Source organism: Phalacrocorax aristotelis, chromosome 2 (genome assembly GCF_949628215.1).
Source record: "Phalacrocorax aristotelis chromosome 2, bGulAri2.1, whole genome shotgun sequence".
NCBI classification, from domain to species: domain Eukaryota; kingdom Metazoa; phylum Chordata; class Aves; order Suliformes; family Phalacrocoracidae; genus Phalacrocorax; species Phalacrocorax aristotelis.
The window spans coordinates 5,126,229-5,149,370 of NC_134277.1; the positions used below are offsets into that span (position 1 = coordinate 5,126,229).

General features: G+C 44.0%; 1 protein-coding gene across 2 annotated transcripts in view; it reads left to right on the top strand.

Annotated features, from left to right (window-relative positions):
• Positions 1–23,142, top strand: part of CRHR2 (corticotropin releasing hormone receptor 2) — a 164,399-nt gene that overhangs the window by 53,238 nt on the left and 88,019 nt on the right. The window lies entirely within an intron of this gene.

The following is a 23,142-nucleotide window of genomic DNA, read 5'->3' on the forward strand; positions in this document are numbered from 1 at the left end:
GTGTTAGTTTTGTGGGGCTAACGTTCTCGGTAAGTCCCGTAAAAGAATGACTCTGTCATTTTAGACCTTATTTTTTCAACTTGTTGAGAGTGAATTTATTCTTTCCCTAGCTCTGGGTGTCAAGGGTCAGAGAACTAGGCAAAAGTTCCGTGCATTTGCTATGCAAAACAAAGCCCTTTTCCAGACTTGTTCGTAGGGGTGAGTTTCCGTCATCCTTGGCTTTGAGCAGAGTAAGGAGGCTACCTCAGAGAGCTGCAGGATCATCCTCAAACTCTTTATTCTCTGACCTGCGCTCTTTGCAGCAAAATAGTTGGGAAGATGCAAAGGGCTGGGTTATGCTGTCTGATTATAGCAGATAGTCCACTACCTTTACAGTCTCAGCTGAGATCAGGAGAAAATATCTGAGAATTAAGGCAGCTCACACCAGAGCAAGTGTGTCAGAATGGACCCTAAAGGAACAGCCATAGAAAAGGTACCTCAAAGAAGTATGGCTTTTTTTTTTCTTCCATTTCCTTTTTATGGTGGGGGATGTCAGGATTTCCACTGCCGCCTTTTTGTTTCTCCGAAAGAAAAGAGGGAAAGGAAAAAAAACAAAGAAATGCATTATGGATGATTCCTTATTTATATCATAAACACAGTGAAGAGAATTTAAATGCTTTTCCTGTGCTTAGAAGAAAAAAAAAATCTTGAATGCCTCGTTTTAATTTGATAAACTCTGATGAGGCTTTCAGTAGTTCATCAGTGACCTGATGAAAGTTCTTCCGTGCTCATCTCCTTCTCAGTGGTGGCTAATGCTGTATTACGGTGCTGATAAATTTTCATAAATTCATTGCTTTTAAAACAATGGTGTGTTAAATTAATTAAATAAAGACTGATAAAAATATGTTATTGAAATGCTGAAGCATTATTTTGTCATAGTGTGGGGAAACGGACATTTTTTTTCCTTTCAACATAAAATGCGAGTGGTCACGTTGAGAAGATGTGTGTCTGCAGGACTGGCCGGTAGAGCGTACTGGTGCCCAGATGTGGTAGCACATGTACCTTGCAACAGAGAACTAAAGTACACTGAAGCCACTGTAGGTGGCTTTCAGTTGATCCTACATTCTTCCATGGGTGTAGTTCCTCCAAGTTGTGGCAGAGAAAAGGAAGGGAAGGACTACACCGAGATTTGAGTCACCTTGTAAAATCAGTAGCTTCTTGGGAGGCAGTACTTGGTGGTTAAGGCTTGGGAAAGCAGTAGGACCGCAGGGTAAGATTTGAATACAGGGGTGCAATCTCCTTTGCGATTTGAAAGATGTGGCGACTAGTACATGCAGAACATCTCCGAAGTTTGGGAAGGCCAAATACTGACACAGTCTGACTAATTTTACTTGCATGATTTCACCAAGTTAGTTGGTGGGCTGACTGGAGGGCCATTTGTAGTGGGACTCGATGTGCTACAAACCTAGGCTGTGCACCTCACGCGGATAACAAAGTAAGCACAGACAACTCATAAAAACGGGAAATGGATCTCGCAAATTTCAGAGGTGAAAAATCCAGCTGCAAAATGAAGGTTTGATTGGGAGATGGCTTGGATCGACGTAAGACGTCTACCTAGGGCATGTGGTGTATTTTTGTCCTGTTTTGTTTTGCTTTTTGATGAGGCAAAGGGAGGAGTGATGGTGTGTAATATTGTACTGAATTGTTTTTGAGAGCAAAAGCAGACAAGCTTAGAAAAAGCACTGGGCAGTGCCTTTCTTTTACTAAGGGCTTATTCAGTTTTGGGTCGTAACTCCGGTATTTATTATGCTGTCGTGCATCCGTGTTTGCGAGCTGCCACCTTTTAGGTGTAGTGTATCTTTAGTTAGGTTTTGTGTGGCTCTGAGTATATTTCTCATTCTAATGTGTGTAAAACTTCTGCATCAATTTCAGTAATTTTTTTTTTTGAAATGAAGATTTTAAAGATTCCAGTTTCCAGTTTCATAAAAGTAGGTCATCAGCTGGAGGGAATGAATCCAGTAGCATTCCCTGTAAACAAAAGCTTTTGAATTGTAGATACTGGAAAATCCAGACTTGGAAGTGCCAGAACTGTATATGAAAATCTTATAGCAGACTCAGTCAAGCACATGACGCCGATCCATGGCAAACCAGGCTGCCTGGGTTCTGGTACAGGCGGGGCTGTTTCTGCACCGTGTTGTAGTCTCTGTGCACGTAGCGTATGGAATTCAAGACAAAATGGGGCAAGTAGCTCACTCCACAGATCAGCCTTTGGATGGACCTACCCCATCTTGGTATCCCTCTTGTCAGCTATCATGGTTTGATTGCCACTCTGTCTAAGAACCTCTGGGTGCTTGGATGGGGAGTGCCAGCAAAGCCTGCAACATGCCAGCAAAATTTAATGAAATGCTATTTGAGTTAAAAAACTTAAGAACAAGAAACGGTGCATGAAATTCCCCTCTTGTTTGCCACTCTAGAATAAACTGTTTGCATAAAACATTTCCATTCTAACTGCAAAAAATTCCCGTGGTGATTTTGTGCGTGTGTCTCTTTCTGTTTGTCTCTTGGGAACTGCTGAGTGACTCAGATGAGTTTCAGCTGGATTCGTAAAACAAAGTCTGTCAGTCTGTGAGTATTTTTCATCTCTGTCACGTTGTTATTTTGGCGATTTTTTTTCTCCCTCTTTATTTGGGAAATAAAGTCATGCTGACAAATCGAGATCTGGTTACCCTGTAGAGTGATTTGTGAATATAGGCAAAATGTTCTTTGACCAAGGATCTGAAAATGATGCCATCCACTTAAAACTGCAGTCTTGCAGCAAAGCTTATGTATTATTCTCAAAAAAAATGGGAAAAATCTATGTGTTGGTGCAGTGGCTGGCTGTTCACTTGTCTCTGCTCAGGATCTATATTTAGCTAAAGATGACAATAACATTGCTGCCCTCTAGATGTGTTTATACTTTGACAGTGTGAGGCTTTTATTCTTGTTTTAGGAAACAGATTAATTCACTTATTAGGGTATCCTGAAGCTTGATTAATTCAGCAAATGGGCAGTAATGAGACTCTTTTTGCTGCTTGCAAAAACATGGTCGTACATGTAAGTACTTACAGCATTTTACAGGCTAAAGTATGTCTACTTTAGCTCTTTCCTTTCCCCACAAATTGCCCTGTGTGATGAGGAAATCCAGGATTAGGTGTTCATCTGATGGGCAATAAGTGTTGACTCTTGTAGCCTTAGGTGTCTGATTTGAGTTTGTCAACAGCCAGAGCAGCGGAAGGGTATTCTGTGCTGAGACCTGTCCTTCAGGGGCTGGTGAGCTTTGTTTATGCTGGTTGCAGGCAAGAGGTGGAAGCATTGGAAGGCCTCTGGCTTGCAGATTAAGACATACAAGTCTAGGTATTTCCATCTAGGTAACAACAGCTACTTTAAGTATCTAAGCTGTAATATGAGTTGTGGAACTCTAACTGATAGAAGGGTTGAAGCCTGAAGAGTTACTCAACTCAGCCTAAATGTACAGGTCAGTTCAGGAGCCCATGCAGAAGTGCTAGTGTCATTTGATATGTCCAGGGGTATCTTGCCTGGTATCTAGATCCTTTGTCAGAGAGCCCAGGCCTTGTATAGGTTTGTGTTTTATCTTCCAGGCCACATAGGTGTTGCAGATACTCTAAGACAAATGACATGATTATCTGTGTTTAGGCAGCTGACTTCATCCCTGTGTGTCTGTTGAACTGAACTGAACCCACACCTGGGGACTGACATTAGGAGGCCAGACTGCTTTTGTGATCAAAAAGGAACAAAAGGTCTCTATAGCTCTAACTCCCTCTCTGCAAATCCTGCCCCCCGCCCCCTTTATAGGAGAGATCTTTGACTGAGATAGCCACTTCAGATGAGTGTTCTGGGTATTGCAAAAAGCATCTTCTCCAGGGACTATGTTCCTGAAAACAGGCACATAAGCACTGCTGACCCTGCACTGATGGGGATTTGGCTCCTCCTTGTCTACTCCTCGTTCTGAGGGGGCGCACACCAGTGTACACACCGTGTCCTGCAGTGCACCAAGCTCAGCATAGCCAGCCGGCCGAGGGAGGTGACTGTCCCACTCTGCACTGCACTGGTAGGTCCCCACCTCGAGTACTGTGTGCTGTTTTGGGCACCTCAGTATAAGGACATCAAACTGTTAGAGTGTGTCCAGAAGAGGGCGACCAAGATGGTGAAAGGCCTTGCAGGCCAGACTTACTTGACGCAGCTGAGGTCACCTGCCTTGTTCAGCTTGGAGAAGAGAAGGCTGGGGGGTGCCCTCATTGCAGTCTACAACATCCTCAAGGGGGGCAGTGGCAGGTGAGGAGCTGGTCTCCTCTTTCTGGTGACCAGCGATAGGACACGAGGAAATGGAATGAAGCTGCGTCAGGGGAAGTTCAGATTGGACGTTAGGAAAAGGTTCTTCACTGAGAGGGTGGTCGGTCACTGGAACAGGCTCCCCAGGGGAGTGGTCATGGCACCAAGCCTGTCAGAGTTCAAGGAGCGTCTGGATGATGCTTGTAGTCATATGGTTTAGTTTTAGGTAGTCGTGTGAGGAGCAGGGAGTTGGACTCGATGATCCTTATAGGTTCATTCGAATTTGAGATATTCTCTGGTTCCTTGGTGGCCCTATAACCAGCTGCCTTGTTGAGAATGATTTGGAGAGGGTTGGTGACTTAGCAACTAGGCTGTTGTTCACATGGATGGACATGGGAGAAAGAGCCATTGGCACAGGTATCAAGGTTGTACCTAATGACATGGTTAACTCCACACTGAAAGAAAAATTCCTGCAGTTCTTTGTCTCATCTTGAACAGAGGCAAATAATCTTTTGTGTGCTGAGGGAAGGGTGAGCAAGTGAAATAGTAGCTCTTCTGTTTTGCATCCTCCTTCTTTTGAAAGGGGTTAAAGAGATTGTTTGATTTTGAAAAGAGCAAAAGAGCTAATTTTCATAGGTTAAACAGCCATTCTTTTATCAAGATTTAACCTCTGATGCTTTTCTTCCTGATTAATTATTGTTCAAAGTTCTCTGGAGCGGTGGCTCCTGCTTGCGTATAAAACATGAGCTTTGCCTGGAAATCACTGCTCACAGTCCTGTTCATACTGTATGGGTAAGACCTGTCCTGATACTTAGAGAAATGTGCACTTTCATAAGTGGCTAGCCTAGAGGCTCAATTAACATTTTCACTTGTGTTTTGTGTATTTTAGCGTCTGAGCACTTCTGTTGATCACATTAGCATGACTTCTTCCTCAGAGATTATTCTGGTTTGATTTCTAAAGGGTGCTTTTTTGGAAGCTAAATCCTTTGTGAAAGTCAGAAACCCTTTTTGCTCTGCTGGCCTTTCGTCTGTTGGAGGGAGAGAAATGAAATGCCCATCAACACAGCCTTGTAAGCATGAGTGGTGATTTCTAGCGGTACAGCTGGATGCAGCGAGGAGACAGAGCTGAGGTGTGGTCTGGGGAAAAGGACAAGGTGAGAGGAAGCATGCCAGCCTGAGAGGCAGCAGATGCACAGCCGTTCTGGTGCAGTGCCGTGTGGATCGAAGGGCTCTTTATGTGTTTAAAACACGTTTCTGAAAGAAGAGTTTCAAAGATCAAGTGCACAACTTCCTCTTTTTGCTAGGCAATGCCTATGTGTTTTCAGACTCAGAAAAGCACTATGAAGCCCTACAACTAATCCCACCTCATCCCTCTTCTGTAACCTTGTTAGATATCCAAAAGGCTTTCATTCCACTGGACTGTTTAAAGATGGAAGGTGATTTGGGGTAAGAAGAGCTGTTTTGTAGCGACTTTTAATTATGGATCAACTACAAAAAGGCTGTTAAAAAAAATAGTCTGCAGTCATGCAGAAGCCATGTTTTAGCCATCCTGGGGTGACCAACACAATATTTGTCAACTAAGGAGTCAGGAGTACATGAAAGTTAAACGAAGGAGATGGATAAGAAACCAAACAAACACAGCAGAGGAAAAAGAAGGCCAGAATTGAAATTCTGGGGGAGGGAATAAAACATAATTTTAAAGCTTGTAAAGCTTCTCTCTGAGGAGATCAAATCTGCAGTTGATTAGGTCATCTTGACTCCAACAACGCTGTATCCAGACTAAGATTTCAACCGTCTTTATTCGTTTTCTCTTGCTAGTTTAGGTTGAATTCTTCCACAAATACAGCAGTGGGAGACTCTTAACTTCAGTGCATGCACAGATGGGAGAGGCTTTAAATTTTTTTCCTCAAGTTTTTCTTCTTTTTTGCTTTTCATTGTAAAGCATGATTTGTGGTAAGAGATCGCTCTGATTTTGCAGTGTGGAAAAAGAATGTTGAAAACAATATTTAAAAGGAGGTATGAAAATAACCCATCTTTCTTGCTCCCACTACTATCATCCTGTGAAACGTGTGATTTCTTTATTGAGCACGGAATGGAGTTAACTGCGTGTAGTAAAATAAGAAGATTGTTAATGCTACTTCAGTCATGTTCAGGGACCTTCTTTCGAGCTAATTAAATGCTGATCAGTATTTTTGTTCTTCAGATGTTATGTTGTGAGGTGGCTTTGCTATGATCCTACTGTGTCTGACTGGGACTCTCTTAAGGAGGCTTGATTTTGAGGCAGACTTCACACATTTCCCAGAGCCAGGAATTGCTGCTGCTGTTCTGCACCAAGCCCACCTGATCCTCTGCCGAAGTCAGTCAGACCTGACAGCAGTAACAGGAGCCTCAGTCCCTTGCTTTGCCCTTCAGGGTGGCAACCCTGAACTCGTCGCAGAGGGGTTATCACGCAGGATTCCTGGGGAAAGTGGCTTGTCACAGCAAGAGAGCCATGACGGGTCTCTGAGAGGGCTCTGAACCTTGTGGCCTTCTGGAGGGTCAGCAAACACAAGGGTTGCCTGCATTATTTTGGAGGTTTCCATGACCCTCTCTCGAAGGAAGCTGTAGCATCCACCTCTCTGCCACTTGCATCAGATAGGGAGCTGTTGTCTAAGGTGACAGCAACTACCAGCTGACAAGCAGATGGATTGAGGTTCAGTTTCTTCCCACAAGTTAGGAATTAGATGATACTTGCAAAATCGTGTGATTCTAGGGCCAGGGAAGAGGTGGAAGAGTGAATGGCTCAAAACATATGGGGAAGGGAAAGAACCAAATGCATTACAAAAGGACACAAAGCAGGAAATCCTCATCTCATAATGTCAAAAGGAGACGAAAAATCCTACCCAGCTACATCCAGTGCGAGGACTCTTGTGGATGTGGGATTTCTTGTTTTATTGTGCCATACGAGACACTTTCCATCCAGCCAAGCCGTGGGAGCATGAAGTCTGAAACCCTGCTGCAGAAGGTGGAATCAGGCTGTTCTCTCCAGTCACTGAACACTTGAGACTGCGACTCACTGGGTTTCAAACTCTGTGATTATTGTCACAAAACCTTAGGGAGAGTGTCACTGAAGGAATGGTCACCCGTAATTCCTCCTCTCAGCCACAGGGTGTCACTTAAAGTGCAGGTAAAGTAAGTGTCCGTGGGCATCTGCACTGAGTCACTTGGGGGTGGAAATGATGGATGGAGAGAAAGAAAACCGGTGTGAATAGTGGTCCTGGACTTTGTCCTGCTATCATGTCCTGCTTCACCAAGGGCAAGTCCTGCCTGACCAACAGAGTGGACCTCTATGATGGAGTGACTACATCAGTGGACAAGGGAAGAGCTATGGATGTTGTCTATCTGGACTTCTCTAAGGCCTTTGACACGGTCCCCCACAGCATCCTTCTCTCTAAACTGGGGAGATACGGATTTGATGGGTGACTGTTCAGTGGATGAGGAACTGGCTGGATGGTCCCATCCAGAGGGTACTTAGTCGTCAATGGCTCGATGTCCAGATGGAGATCAGTGGCGAGTGGTGTCCCTCAGGGCCTTCATCAATGACATAGACAGTGGGATCAAGTGCACCCTCAGCAAGTTTGCAGATGACACCAAGCTGAGTGGAGAAGTTGACACATCAGAAGGACAGGGTGCCATCCAGAGAGACCTGGACAAGCTCGAGAAGTGAGTCTGTGAGAACCTCATGAGGTTCAAGAAGGCCAAGTGGCAAGGTCCTGCACCTGGGTTGGGGCAACCCCCAGTATCAATACAGGGTGGGGATTGAGAGCAGCCCTGCGGAGCCAACAATGTGCACTTGCAGCCCAGAAAGCCAACAGTATCCTGGGCTGCATCCCCAGCACCATGGCCCGCAGGGCGAGGGAGGGGGTTCTGCCCCTTTGCTCCGCTTTGGTGAGACCCCGGTGCAGCGCTGCATCCAGCTCTGGAGCCGTCAGCACAGGAAATACATGGACCTGTTGGAGCGGGTCCAGAGGAGGCCACAAAAATGCTCCGAGGGCTGGAGCACCTCTGCTATGAGGACAGGCAAGACAGTTGGGGTTGTTCAGCCTGGAGAGGAGAAGGCTCTGGGGAGACCTTGTTGCGGCCTTCCAGTGCTTAAAGGGGACTGTAGGAAGGGTGGGGGCGACCTCTTTAGCAAGGCCTGTTGTGACAGGGCAAGGGGTGATTGTTTGAAACTAATGGAGGGTAGATTTCATTAGATACAAGGAAGAACTTTTTTACAATGAGGGTGGTGAAACCCTGGCTTCCCAGGTTGCCCAGAGAAGTGGTTGATGCCCCATCCCTAGAAACATTCCAGGTCAGGTTGGACAGAGCTCTGAGCAACCTGATGTGGTTGAAGATGTCCCTGCTCACTGCAGGGGGGTTGGACTAGATGGCCTCTAAAGGACCTTTCCAACCTAAACCATTCTATGGTTCTATGATAATTACTGATAGTGCTGCTTCTGCAGCTTCCCCATCTTGCTGGATGGTAAAAGAGACTCGCTGAAGTGAGCTAGGGAGAAGAACACAGTGGAGGAGGAGGTGGAGGATGTTCTGGAAGGAATCCTGCTGTCCCTGCCTTTGTAGAGCACTTGCTTGAGAGCAGGACATGGGCTGAAGGCAGGTGGTTGGTGGTGGTTTCACCAGGGCTGCTTTGAAAGGCTAAAGGAAGGGAAGTGCTAAGCTTTGTTCCCAAGAAGGTGTGTGTTATGTTAGAAGGTGTGGAGCTATGTAAATCATAATGTAACCATTCAGGGGTGAAGCATCTCTTTCAGAGAAACCTAAGCAGTCAACAAGAACCTGCATCTGGATGATACAGGGATTCCTCCTTGCTCTACACGCTGTGTTCATTGCGGTAGTGCTTCCTATTGCATCAACCTAATCTCTCCTGTCTGAGTGCTGTCCCCTGGCAGGAACTGTTAGATTCTCCCTGTGGACCCTCAGGTACCTGAGAGACGCTCTCTGTGCTCCCGCTTAACAAGACTAACAAATGGGTACGTTAACAGTAGGACAATACCTTCCTCAGCTGTGACTGCTGAACTCGCCTCTTGCTCGTGGGGAGAGTGTTCTGCAGATCAGTAAGTCCATGGACGAGATGCAGGTTCTTTGTATTTTCCTCTGTGTTCTTCAGTGTCAGGGAAGTATTTTTGCTGTTCACATAATGGTGAATCTTTGCAAATTCTGTGGCTTGGATGAATAGTACTTCAAGCTGTGTCCTGGTCCCATTAAAGTTCTCAGACTCTGAAAGTCGTGCAAGGGTTTGCTCACAATCTGCTGTCCTGCAAAAGGGAAACTCTTACTCAGTTTTGGACCCCAACATTGCTTATGACTTGACATCCAGGTTAGAACAGCCACACTTAGTAGCTTGGCAAGGCGATGAGAAACACGGTTTCCCATGTAAATTGGAGGGAAATGGATTTTTAGTAGACATTTTCCTTTTTCAGTGCAGTTTCATTCCCCTCAGATGTTATTAGTGGAGTTTGTAATTGGTAGCTCTTGGGACAAATTAATCAAATCAGTAAAACTTGGTTTGCTTTGTGCTGACTTCTTTCTCGGCAGTGCTGGGAGTAACAGAGGGCCAGATGCTGCTCCATATGAGACTTGTGCGGTGATGTTGTGGTTCAGCCTCAGTCGGCAGCTAACACCCCACAGCCGCTCGCTCACTCCCCCCACCCCTGTGGGATGGGGGAGAGACTCGGAAGAGCAAAAGCAAAAAAAATAGAAAACCAAAAACTTGTGGGTTGAGATAAGAAAAGTTTAATAATTAGGATAAAATAATAATGATAATAATATTGATTGTTGTAATAATAACAATAATGATAATATAATAAAAAGGAAAAGGGAAAAGGGAAAAAAATAGAAACACAAACAATACAACCGATCACCACCCGCCAACCAACACTGCCGGTCCCCGAGCCGCGATTGCTGCCTTCCTCCCCTGGCCAGCCCCTCCCAGTAACATACTGGGCATGACGTTACATGATATGGAATATCCCTTTGGCCAGTTTGAGTCCATTCTCTTAGCTGTGCCCCCTCCCCTCCTGGCTTCTTGTGCCCCCGGCAGAGCATGGGAAGCTAGAAGTGTCCTTGACTAGTACAAGCACTACCCAGCAACAACCAAACCTTTGGTGTATCAACGCTATTTTCATACTAAGTGCAAAGCACAGCACTGTGCCAGCTGCAGTGAAGAAAATGAACTCTGTCCCAGCTAAAACCATGACAGGTGAGAAGCAATCCATTCAAGCAAATGATAAGAACAGAAACTCAGTGTTTAAAAAACCAACCAACCAACCAGCCAAAAACCAAAATAGAAAAAAACTCTCAACATCTCAAGAAGAGTTTTCTCTGGGAAAATGGAAGAAGAAAGAACCATTCCCAATGTGCTTGTATTGTCCAAAACCCCTGGTGCTTGGAAAACACTGACTGTACAGTGACACAAGAATTAATGCAGCTCCTTATCTTGCTGAGTCAGCCAAGGAGTGAACAGATATTTGGAAAACAGAAAATCTGTTATGGAAATGAGACAAAAAAAAATGAAAATAGAAAATTACTTTGCTATTGCAATATCATCATTTTAACTAAACTTAGATGTGAACTCCTACTGATTCTTTTTCTCACTGCTAAGAATTTTAGTTTAACTTAATTATTGCTGAATTATGCCAGTAATACCTGAAACATCAGCATTTGTGTATTTCAAAGTACCTGATGAACAGTCATTACTTCTTGCAGAATCTCCAGGCTTGCCGCGTTGATTGCTGCTTTTCAGCTAGAGCAGCTAATGCAGGGTTTGGAAGCAGAGGGTTGTCGTGGTTTAACCCCAGCCAGCAACAGCCCCACGCAGCCAATTGCTCGCTCCCCCGCAGTGGGGTGGGGGAGAGAAGCAGAAGAGTGAAAGGAAGAAAACTCATGGGTTGAGATAAAGACAGTTTAATCAGTAAAGCAAAAGCCATGTGCGCAAGCAAAGCAAAACAAGGAATTCCTTCCCCTGGGCAGGCAGGTGCTCAGCCATCCCCAGGAAAGCAGGGCTCCATCACGCGTAACAGTTACTTGGGAGGACAAACACCATCACTCCAAATGTGTGTGTGTCCCCTTCTTCCCCCAGCTCTATATGCTGAGCATGACATCATATGGTGTGGGATATCCCTTGGGTCAGTTGGGGTCAGCTGTCCCAGCCGTGCCCCCTCCCAGCTCCCTGTGCACCCCCAGCCCACTCGCTGGTGGCGTGGGGTGAGGGGCAGGAAAGGCCTTGACCCTGTGTACGCCCTGCTCAGCGATAACTAAAACACCCCTGTGTTATCAACACTGTTTTCAGCACAAATCCGAAACATCGCCCCATATGAGCTACAGTGAAGGAAATTAACCCTATCCCAGCCAAAAGCAACACAGGGTATTTTCAAGGATCCTAGTTTCTGTGCTGATTTTAATACACTTCACTAACCGAATGCGTTGAGCTCTGCTTGGAAACCAGTGGGGACAGCAGGTGTTTAGTTGCTGGAAATGGATTTCTAGGTATCATAAATTGTGGACACTGTATTCCTTTCCAAGTCAATAGAGTAAAAGGCAGGGGATGATGGGGGTGATGAAAAGCAGGGGCACATCAGAGAGAGGTCACAGCGTTAGGCTTCCATAGAGAAGGCACATAGCAGGTTCCTGCCTGGTGGGAGTTTCTTCTGTCCCAGGAGCTCTTGGGGGGGAGCAGTGCGGGGGGAGAGAGAGACCCCTTTGTTGGGAAGCCCCTTTCTACAAGGGTTTATTTTCCTGTTCTCTGAGCATCCTCCCTCAGGACGTGGATGGTGACATCCGGGGTGGGAAGCTGCAGGGACCTGCACAGTCGTGCACGTGTCCTCTGAGAGGTGTGGGGCTGTGTGTGAGCAGGTGGCACTGCCGCCAGCTCCCGAGACCTCTGCAGAGTGAACTCCTTTCATTCTTCCTTGTCAACACTTTGTACTAAAGAAAACCAGTTTCCCACAGATGCACGTTTGGTTCATTTTGGCCATCAGATCTGATCTGAATTTCCCACTTCACATAAACCTCATGTATCAACTCAACCACTTGCCCCATCACTGTGCCAATATTTAACAAATGTCTCCCTCCCGTTAGGCCTCTCTAAAAACGAACACTTCCACCCATCAGCTGGCAGCACTGTGCCAAAGCTGACTGTGACTAAGGGAGCCTTCTTTGCAGCACTAAAATAAGAAGGTTTTTGTTTGTTTTGTTTGAGAGGTGAGGGAACAAAGTACTATTTGGATCTGCCTTTTCTTTTAGAGCCTAAGTCTCAGAAAGGACAGGGGCGGGTCCAAACGCAGCTGTGGTGGTGCACTGCATTGCCCAGTCCAAGGGCGAGAGGCTGTAGCAGTATGAATGCTGAGTTTTGCTGCCGTTCGTATTCTCTCTTGAGGGCGAGCTAAAAGATCACCACTAAGGTCTTACCTTGTATTTAAGTCATCCCTATCCACCTACAAACCCATTCTCAGCCTGGCCTTGTCTTTTTCGTCCTAATCTGTTCTTAACCCTTTCATCTTTCCTGTATTCCCTGCACCTTTCTCCTGTAAAATTAATTCTGGCAACAATACTCATAGCAGTTTTATTTTCGCACAAGCACTTTTTTTTATTCCTTCAGTGAATGCTGAGAGGAATAGAAAGGTCTGGGAGCTGAACCAGAGAGGCGAGTGTGTCAGAACAGCACCGGCATCATGGTAATGTGTTTCAGTTTATAATGTCATGGGAGTATGTAAAATGCTCTCCTGAAACCAGAAATATGATAACTAATAGCTGGATTTTTCAACAAATGGGTGTAAAGCATTCCCTAGAGATTTGTATTTTACTGACTCTAGGTTAGATCTCAGCTGCCAGGTCCATGACTGAGTTTTTGTGATTATTTTTTCATCACTTCGTCGACTGGTTAGATAACTGCATGCCTCCTGTCTGCCTTCAACGCATTACTCTAGGCTCTCCATCAAAACCCCAGTGCCGTTTTCCCGTTCCCTGCTGTAACCTCGCTAGGCACAAGAAAGTCCTGTGAATGGGGCAGAGGCACGACTGAGTGGCTGATGCTCTGGGACCGTACGGAAATGGACTGTGTGTGCGCTCAGCTTCTGGTAAACCTGAGCTAAAATTCACCTTCTGAAATCTCAGGGAAAAAAATTGGTTTCACTGTGGTAAGTCAGTTATGTATCCAAGTCCTTACGTTCATGAGAGCTTTGAAAACTTTACTCTGGTTTTACCATTTCCTTCTGGAAATGAAGCATTTCTAGTGATTTTGAGCGCTGAGCTGAGGAAGTCCTGGCTTTGCTGGGTGAAAATAAACACGGGGTGGCAACACAATAGACTGCAAGCTGGACTAGATGTACTCTACTGCTCCTTCTAACCAGCATTTCTACGGTTTTGTGATATCCCTACAGATGTCAAATGGATCTTTTAGTGGTCTCTATCATCAATCTTTTGTTCTTCATGGACACCTGAGACATGGCACTTAGGGGTGGTGGTTTTTAGTTTCTAGGACACTTGATATATAAGCAGGATATGAAGAATTTGTATTACATGATGTGCAACAAAATGAGCGTGGTCTCAGTCTCTTGTTTTGATTCCACTGATGTGCAATGTGTAATTTTTCTACACAATTTTACTTGTTTTAGTTCATCCTTTGCTTGCTTTTAGGGGAATCAAGTGAGACTCACAGGGCACTGACCTTTGTCTAGTTGCCATGTTACCTTAATGAAAATCAGCTGGAAAAGGCAGGGCTAATTGCTTTGATTTAATCCTGAAACATCGGTGACTCACTGATGGCTCATTCAGAAAAGCTATCTGCTCAAGGCAGAAGGACAAGATAAAAATAGCTTCCTTGGGATGAAGTTAACCAGTTTAAGTGCTGGAAGTTTCAAACGTCAAGGTCCTGAGCGTGGCATGCTGCTTGCTGGAAACTTGAACTCTGACTTTGCTATCCACGTCCTCTTCTACTTCGGAGGAAGAGGAGTAAACCTTCTGTTCAACTCCCAGAAGAGAGCACCAGTGCCTTGGTTCAGATGTCCTTCTGACAAGCCTGGAGCTTGCATCCGATCAGTGAGCTAAATGTCTGATGCAGGAGCCCTGCCACACCTGAAAGACGACACTTTCTGAGACCATCTGGGAAATGTGTAGGACAGTTCTCAGCATTAAAAGATTTTTCATCTCACTGGGACTGATTGGCTTCCACTGCTAATTTATTTCTCTTCTGCCATTACAAAAGGTTGCAGGAAGAGTGGAAGTATGAGGAAAAAAAGGATAAAAGAAGAGCAGAGCATCAACCTAGCAGACTGGGAATGGAAAGGGAGGTTACTGGTTGCGGTGAAAATGAGCAGAGCAGAGACCTTGTGCCTGGAGAAGAGCATGAGTTTGGAGTCGCTGTGGGAATGGGTGAGGGTGGAGTTCTTGCAGAAGGCTTTACTGAATGGATTAAGTGATTTAAAATGTAGAAATGCCACATACGCAGGAGTGAGAGCTGGCAGCGTAGCAGGGCAGGTTGTGCAGAGGTGAGAAGCAGCAAGAGCTCGTAGACAAGGACAAAGTGTGGTGAGCTTCGATGGAAAGATGGTGTAACAGAACACAGGTGAGGAACGGCTCAGGTGTTAGTGCTGTCAAAAAATGCTCTGCGTGAACCCTGGCAGAGGGATGGGGCAAACCTTAGGAGCCACGCAACTGGCTGCCAGCTGTGAGACAACAAGCGAAAAACTGAGTTGCCATCCCAAAGAACAGCGGGTGAGAGAAGGCGATTGTTGGCTAAATACAAGATATGAAGAATAAGTGTGATACGTGCTGTACTGCATCCAAGGCAGGCAGCACAGAATAACAGATGTAATTACTGACAGCAGTGCTACCAGAGTCTCTGAGCGAATTAAAACTCACCAGAAGAAAATGTCAGAGCCAATGTATCTGTCTGGTAAATGAAAAGGTGATGCACAGCTTTACTTTCTCTCTTTCCATGCTCCTATGGGAAGAGATGTTCACAGACTAGTTTCCTTCATGATCATTTGTTGCTGCCTTTCCTCTGTCCTTCTGGTCCCCTGAGCTGGCGGGTGGGCATGTGGCAGGACCACAACCTCACGTTAGAATGACTTTGGTTCTGACTATGCTGCCTTGAAAGAACAGCTTTTGGTGTGAATGTGAAGACTTGCCTGACCACGCGTTGATCCATCTGGCACATCGCTAACATGTGGGGTGGTTGTGGTACCTGCTGCAGTCAAGAGACCACGTTTGTGGTTGTGCCAGTTTGGAAGGGATAGGACTAGGGTATTTTCATGCCAAATGCAGCTTGTAGCTATCAGAACAGACAGTAAATGAGACTTATTTCATACCCTGCAACTGACTGCAGGCAAGCTACTTCAGTCTCCTATCCTTCAGTCTTGCCTTTGTAAAGTAACTCCAATAAATCAGGAACTCTGAAGCCTTCCAACTCTATAAAGACTTCTCCTGCTTCTTTGGTTTAGAGTGCAAGAAGTTTCCTGGTAATATGTCGCCTCTATTCCTCAGTGTCATTAATTTCTTTGGGGCTCAGCAGGACATTTTTGAGGACAGAATCTGTGCTTTGCAGTCCTTTATAAGAGTTCTCATACAAAGACTTTTAGACACACAAAGTGCTAAGCAGGCAGCTGGATTTCAATATCTTAATATCGTCTCCAGGACTCTCTTTCAGCAATAAAAATCTTACTTCTCAACCCAAAAACGTGAACTGAATGGAAAGCATCCCTTGCTGTGGCCTGGGAAAACTGAAGTTATTGTAATTAACAACTTCAGAGTTGCAAAAGTATCTATGAGCTTGGCTATTTAATCTAAGCGATTGCCACAGTTACCAATATATTTCTGTGCTTAACCATATGTTTTCACAGCTCATCTGTATGGCTTTATTTCCATGCCTTATTGTCTTGACGCAGATCTGCTGGTCTGTAGCACCTGCAACTTTTCTGTGTGCCAAAGGAAACGCTTAGTTATCAAAATCATGTTTATTCAGCTATTCGGTGCTCTCCTCTGCAATGCAGAGTTGTTTCCTAGGCTACATTTGCTAGTATGATACATATTCCGTTGTCAGGTATCCCATCCACTGGATTTTGCCTCACTCCTCGATCCAGTGAAGATAAATTATTGAACTGTCCTGCTTTATCAGTGGAGATTGTCTTTATTTTCCATAAGCTGAGTTCAGTTATTCAAATACTTTTTTTCTGAAAAGACACTTCAAATACATCATGCAGCACTGTGTAAGAAATGAAGAAGAGGAATTCAAACTCTCAGGCAATGACGTGAGAAAGACAATATGTTAGAAGAAAACAGCCTTTGATCAGGCTCTGCATTGCCTTTTCGTGCTAAAACCAAAGCAACAGTATATTGATTCTCTGAAGGCTTATTGCCTGTTTGATGTCAGCCCCATGAAATCAGGTGCAGCTTGTCTGTCTGCGAGCAGTGCAGGTGTGTGATGGGGTGTCACCAGGGTCTGGGCAGCCCACAAGTGTAAGAAATTAAGTGGGAGTGAAACCAGAGCTTAACTTCAGGTCAAAGAAAGCTCAGAATTAGGATTTATACTTAAGTGAATAAGTAGTAGAAGGAGAAACAAAGCTATTGTGAGGACAAGGGGGAAAAGAAAAGTAAAGGAAACTGGGAATGGGGAAGGATTAGTTTTTTACTGTGTGTTGTGGGGCTTTGATGCATCGGTGGGTCTGACATAGCCTAATACAGAAGCTGAGATACTCTCTCCAATTGTTCATCCCATGCACCAGCTCACTCATCTGTTTAGGAGTCAGCTTCTGGTTTGCTGCAGTTTACATGAGGTATTTGCTATAAATCAGTGTCTCTTGAGTGCCTCTAGTTAATGGTCATCTCAGCTTTCTGTGCTCTGGGACAAGACAGACAGCTAGGGCCAGTCAGTTCTACAGTTGCAATCCTTATTTGTGAACGGGTGTCATTAGCTTTCCCCTCTGTTCAACCTTCACAGCTATTTCCATTGCCAGCAATGACTGAGATGAGCTAATTACACAGATTATGCAATTTCGCTGCACATAATACGTATAATTTTGTAATGAAGGAGTAATGCTACGTAGTAACACTTCACCTAAACCTGCCTCTCAGTACAAGGGTCTGGCAGGCAGCTTTGCAAGAGGAACTTTGCATAAAAGAGTTAAATAAGAGTCGGATCATTGAGAGGCAAACAGATCTCGAGGCGTTTCTATGTTCTTTTGGAAGAGCTAATACAGCCACAAAATGTTTTTAATATGTACGTTTCAGCTCCAGTATTAGCAATGTCCTGAATGCTTAGATTAACCCTATGAACGCATACAAATGTAAGAGGTGCTTTGCAGTTTTAGAAGAATTGGTTTTTTTTTTTTTTTGCAAAATCAAGAGGTTTTTTTTGTTTGTTGTGATGTGTTTCTTGCAGTAGTTTCTTGTTTGCTTCTTCCTGTATGGACCAGATTATTGATAATAAAAGTTGCCTTCATTTTGCTTGCATTGCTGTGGTGCCTAGGGACCAGGTCTTTTCTTGGTAGGCTCTAAACAAACTCTGAAAAATATGTGCTGCCCGAGGCAACTCGTAGGAGGCTCTAGAAGGCTAGAAAGCGTGAGAGAGGAAAAACAGGAGGTGTACTGGGTTTACATGGCAAGGTTTTGATAGCAGGGGGGCTGCAGGAGTAGTGTCTGTGACAAGAGGCCAGGAGCTGCCCCCATGTAGGACAGAGCCAGTTTCAGCTCTTTTTAAATTAAACTATCTTTATCTCGACCCACTAGTTTTTCATCTTATTTAACCCCCTTGTCCTGATGAGAAGAGGTAGAGAGCTGGTGGTCTGGGCACGTGGCAGCCAGCCAAGGCCAGCTCACCACAGAAGGATATGGAATAAATACAGCAAAATTAATTCTGACTTTTTTTTTGTTATTCCCCAAAATTCTTAAAGCTGGAAATATGGTTATGGGGACTGAATGCTACAGAGCAGAGGCTGTTGTCCTGGGGAAGTGCCTCCGGAAAGATAAACTGGGCATTTAAATGGAATTTGCAGATTGACATTTCAATGCAGTTTACCCAAGCTGACTTAATTTTTAGTGGCATAACCTGCCTTGAATATGGAAGGAGATCAGCTGGTTCTGCAAAGAACCATGCAAAGGGATAGGTCTGCTGTGCAGTCAGAGGTATGATTTAAGTTGTTGACCATTACAGATGCACCTAGTGTAGCTTGACTTACTGCTAATAACATCAGAGCTGTAGCAGCTCAACCATCGGTTTCTGATGCTGTAGCCCAACTAGGACTAAAAGGCAGAGATGCCAGGGCTTGGTGGTGCTGCTGTGGTCTCACTGTTCAGCCTAGCTGTGTTCCCATCACTTCGCTGTAAAAACAGTCATTCTCATATAGCTGTTTTGGTGGTTTCTGGCTGTGCTTTAAGCCACATGTAAATGTTTTAAATTCAACACATGGTCTATAGCTAAATACATTAACTGTTTTTTGGTCTCAGAAAACAATGAGGATTCTGTGTGCTGACTGAAAGACTTTTTTTATCTCGTAACAGCTTAGTGAAATCATATGGAGAAATTTTCTCTGCCTGCAGCACATATCCTTTCCCAAAATAGACACCAGACTAAATTGACTTGTTTTTACCTGAAGTTCTAGGCTGGTTGTCTGACTTCAAAGGATTTCAAAATTGATTTTCTTTTGTTGAAACGAATTCACTGTTCTGTAGTAATTATCTTCATTCCCTACAAATATTTTTAAACTTTCCTGGAGTTTCTGATCTCATGTCCTATTTAACGTGGTCCTTAAAATTCTACAGGGCTGTGAAAGCTGAATGTATGTTTCTACCTTTTCTAGCTTAGCTCCAAAGATGAGGCTCTCAGTTTTCAGCCTGGTGCCATCAGCTGATAGTCAAGGAACTATGCCATAACACCTCCAGGCTTTGGTTCACTAACTGCTCTCCATTCAACAGATCTTGAGGGAAGGAATTCAGTCTCCACTGTTTCCGCAGCGTTTGTGAATCCATTTCCCACACAGTTCTCGCAAGGGAAGTTGCCTTTTTACACCACTGTTTCACAGGATGTTGAAAAGGGCAGGTGGTGAAGCTCTTACTCTTCAGCGTTATTATTTTGCCTTTAACTAAGTAGGATTCTCCTAAAGGCACTCTTAAAGTCTCCAAAGGAACTAGCACTGACATGCAACTCCTTACTTCTGTTGATCCAGAGGTTTCATCCAGCTACTGAATGAAGAGCTGTTTAGAAAGCTGCGACATTTAAGGATGTGTTAGTGCTACTATATGGCTCGCAAAATCCTCCTACAAATGGATGTGTAACTCAGTGTTTCAGTTCTGAGATCAGTTATTTTGGCTGATCACGAACAAGAGTATTTCAAGATGGCAAAATGTATAAGGGGAAAGTAAGTGGTAAAAAGGGAGAAGGTAAAAAAATTTAAAGGAAGATTTGTAAACTGGCTGTGGTGACATGTAGCACTCTCTGCAGTCTGAAGCGTCCTGGGAATAGTTTTCATAAATGATTTTCAATCCTAAGGTAACAGAGGCGCTTGAAGTTATTGGTATATGGGTACTGCGTTGTAAATCTATTTAAACAGAGATAATGAGCTATATTCTTCTCTAAAATTAAACTAAATCCCAAATAATTCTCTGAAGCTAAATGTTCCTTCCTATCACAATCTGGATGTACAATCATGTTACAGCTAATTATAGCGCTTAACTGAATTTCAGAGGTGATGACCAGAAGAAACTATTACATGATGTGTGTTGCATCTCCTTCATGTTTCCGAAACAATAAGAACAAGTCTTAGTTAACCTTGTACTCCCATTAGAAAGTCTGCTAACCTTCTTCTATTGACTGATCCAAAGGTAAATTCTTGTGCGCAGGAAAGGAGAAGACTTTTTATCCTAAACACTTCATGTGTAATCACAAAAAGAATCTTCTACTATATAAAGATTTAGATTCTATTTTAAGAGGGGAAGAGTTAAAGGGTAGCACATCAAATGGTCTCATTTTACATTATATAATTAAGATTGCATAGCTGAGAAGAAAAAAAATCTTGGTAATGCTTTCCTTTAAAGAAATCTTTAATGGGAACTACTCCAGGACATTGTGACTGTGTAAGTGACAGTAAAGTTGCCTTGTACTCACTAACGTTTAATGTGGGAGGTGTTATGCAGCAAATCTCTCTTGGTAAGCTGCAGCGGGTGAAATGAAGGTTCAGCTGTGAACTCCCTAATCTGCTTTTGTGTTATGGATGGGTTGAGCCTGGCTTTTATACGAGTTTCAGGAGCACTTACGTAAAAGCCATCCTTCCCTTGGTGTGCTCGCTGTGATGATCGCTTCTTTGGGAGCGCAGGTTTGTTCCGTGCTGTGTGGGTTTGGTGGAGGCTAATGGCAACCCTGGCCTGGCACGACCTTGTTCGTTATTAGCTGTGATCTGTGACTGGTTTTTTTGTTACGCTATTTGCAGTCTTCTCACTGTCTGGCTTGGGTCCTGCACCCTGCCTCCATATCCTGTTTCTTCATAACCTTAGCTCATAGAAACTTAGGAAGGGTGCTGTTTTCAATTTCATGGGAATACATTTTACAGCACAGTGAGGGCCTGGGTCTCTAAGGCTTCTGCTACTGTAACTGAAGTCAGTGCTGTACAAAACCTCCAGATGCCACTTCAGAAGAAAGAATCACCTTTGGATGACTCAGAATGTTCTTTTGTGGGTATTAATTTGTCGTTCCTCCTGCTAGTACCATGGGGGATCAAAGTCCAGATTCAGGAACTGTTAACTTCTCTTCTGCAGCTGTGGCTTGGTTCATGTCCTGTGTGCACCCTAGGCGACCCTCCCTTATCACGCCCTTCCTGAAAGAAGGTACAATTCAATTTAGATTTTATTACTGTAGAATTCTTCTAGGCTCCGTGCTGGAAAACCATAGCCTTGTACTTGCTGAACCTCACAATCCAAAAGAAATTCTTGTTTGGACCATATACACGAGGTGGGACTTAGCTCACTGAATTTTAGCCATCTCTGAACGATGACTAAGCCTGTCATCTCAGTTCCATTTCTGGTCAACAGAGTAAGATGCTCAGGCCAAGCCACCCTCTGGACATGCACATCTTTAGTAGTAACCAAGAAGGTTCCACATCTGTACTGCTCCTGCGACTAAAAGAAAGTACATGAGGAAAGCCTATTTTACCTTGGCTTGAAGATGGAATGGGCTTTTAGAGCCATCACTGCAGTGCAGGCAAAAGAGGGAGCTCACAGAATGCTTTAGTTTGTGGCTGCTTTGGGACAGCCTGCCCAGACGGGCTGAGGCGCTGGAAAGAGCTAATTAGAACTTTGCACTATGGATCTTTGTACTGCATTTTGTAACTTCTTAAAAATTTTCCTTCCTTTTCTTTATTCTTCTCCTACCTTGTGTAGAGAGAAGGTCTGACCCACCTATAGAGTTACGTGCCTCCAGGGGTGGCAAATGCATTACTGAAGGGAAAACCGCACGTCTTCCAGAAGGTCTTTGCCATTTTGCATTACTCTGTGAAAGGGAGATGATAGAGCAGTTGGAGATAGACCGGGTCTCCCTATTGCAGTGTTTAAAAATAAACTTCATAGAGTAAAAATGGAAACAAACACAGTGCAGAGCTTAATAGAACGGGACCTGCTTAGTCTTTTGAGGCACTGGGCCAAGATGAACATTCCCAGGGGAAACTGTAAATGACTGCTTATTTTTCTCACAGAAGAGGCTTCAGGATTTGGATGCTCATTTGTGCAGAGGTCTGATGTTGCACTGCAGTTCTTTTCCTGTGCACATCAAATGAAAAGTATGTTCAAACTGTCAAGCTAACATAATTTTCAACAGTATTATGTAGCTTTTCTGTACCCCAGACATAATGTGCACATGAAGGTTTTGTCGCTTTAAAACGTAATTCACTGTTCTGCAAAGGCGATCAAAGTTTCACCCTAACTTAAAAAAAAAGTATAGAAGTTGCATTTTAATTCATCTATCAAAGGAAACAAGCCTAATAACACCTTTTCCACACTTGATATATATGCCAGTAGCTCATTATTATTTGGCAGTTGAAGTCAAAGCTCTGTTCCTTTGAAAACTGTTGTAAATTTAAGATACCTTTTCATGCACTTTGGATTCTTTGAAATCCGATGCAGTTTGTCTGCTCATTCACGCATCTTTTTTTTTCTTCCCCGCCCCCCCCCCCCCCCCCAGTTGTTTGTGGCAATCTTAGGATTTATGATTTTGTGGTTTGTTACCAAGCAGAACATGAATTAAGCAGTCCTCACTTGAATACCCAATGGCTAAATAGCGCACACACAATTTGCACTTGGAGGGTTAATTCTGTGGTTGAAATGGAAATGGCACTGTGGGTAGTTCTGCCTTGGTGTGAGAAACGTAATGTATGAGTTCTCAGTAATGTTTCTTTTCATAAGAGGAAATCTATTACCAAAGACGGTAGTAAGTATCTAAATAGGAGAGTCTCTTCTAAATGGAAGTGAGCAGTGAGCACTGACACTTCTAGGTGAATGAGCGCTGTCAGACTTATTTTACTTGGTCTTATTGCTCTCTTTGCTGAAAGGAAATGATAAATGTCTTTAAAGACACCTTATTTTCCCTCTATTTTTAATTGTGTTTTCTAAAAATCCTCTTCTTGTATTCTCACTGTAAACAACCAGTCTCAGTGCCCATCTTCCATGTCAGCATGGCAGGAAATCTGCAACTATTTAAAGAGAGAGCAAATTCAGCTACTGAATGATAGGAGCTTTCTTACAGCATCCTGCCTTATGGTCCTTTGTGCAGTTTTCTGTATTAAGCTGTAAATCTGATGTGTGTTGAAGCGTCACCAG